Here is an 841-nt window from a genome sequence, read left to right on the forward strand (position 1 = left end):
TGACCCCGCGGGCTTAGGCAATCCACTCACCTCAGCCTCCCAAAGTGCTGGGATTACAGGATGAGCCACCGAGCCCAGCTTTTATCTCTTAAGCTTTTTGCATTTTTGTTTGAGTTGGAGTCTCACTGTGTTGTCAAGGCTGGAATGCAGTGGCATACTCACAGCCACTGCAGCCCGAACTTGCTGGGCTCAGGTGATCCTTTTGCCTCAGCCTTCCAAAAAGCTGGAGCTACAGGCACACGCCATCATGCCCTGCTGATTTTTTTTTTTTTATTGTAGAGATGTCTTACCAAGTTGCCCAGGTTGGTCTTGAACCCATGGGCTCAGGTCAGGTAATCCTCTTGCCTCCTCTTCCCAAAGTGCTGGGATTATAGGCATGAGCCACCGTGCCTGGCACTTTTTGCATCTTAGCACCATGGTGCTTTGTGGAAGGGCCCCCAGCCTCAGAATTTGTACCCAGCATTGGACATGGGGCCCAAGGTGGATGTAGACTTCTGTGGCCGCAGGAAGTGCCCTCATGTGCCCTGTCTAGGGCCGTGCTGCAGCATCAGGTGTTGGGGGCTCTGATTGGCTAGACAAGCTATTCATCTTCCTCCACCTCAGTGAGTTGGGATAAGGAAGTGACTGCTGCCTGCACTCACAGGTCTGATATTTCCAGTAGAACGACCCCAGCTTTCCTACAAGGAAGCATTTAACAACTGCAAACCCCATGGAGGTCTCAGTGGATCTTTCCTCTCTACAGGCGTTTAAACTTAGAGGAGCAAGCCCTCATTCCTGCCCCCTTGCCATATGTGAACTCACTTCACCCTCTGCTCTGCACTCTGATTTGAGTTTTTTTTTT

The sequence above is a fragment of the Carlito syrichta genome, unplaced genomic scaffold, assembly GCF_000164805.1.
Source record: "Carlito syrichta isolate Samal-C Ts95f unplaced genomic scaffold, Tarsius_syrichta-2.0.1 Scaffold153634, whole genome shotgun sequence".
Classification (NCBI taxonomy): Eukaryota; Metazoa; Chordata; class Mammalia; order Primates; family Tarsiidae; genus Carlito; species Carlito syrichta.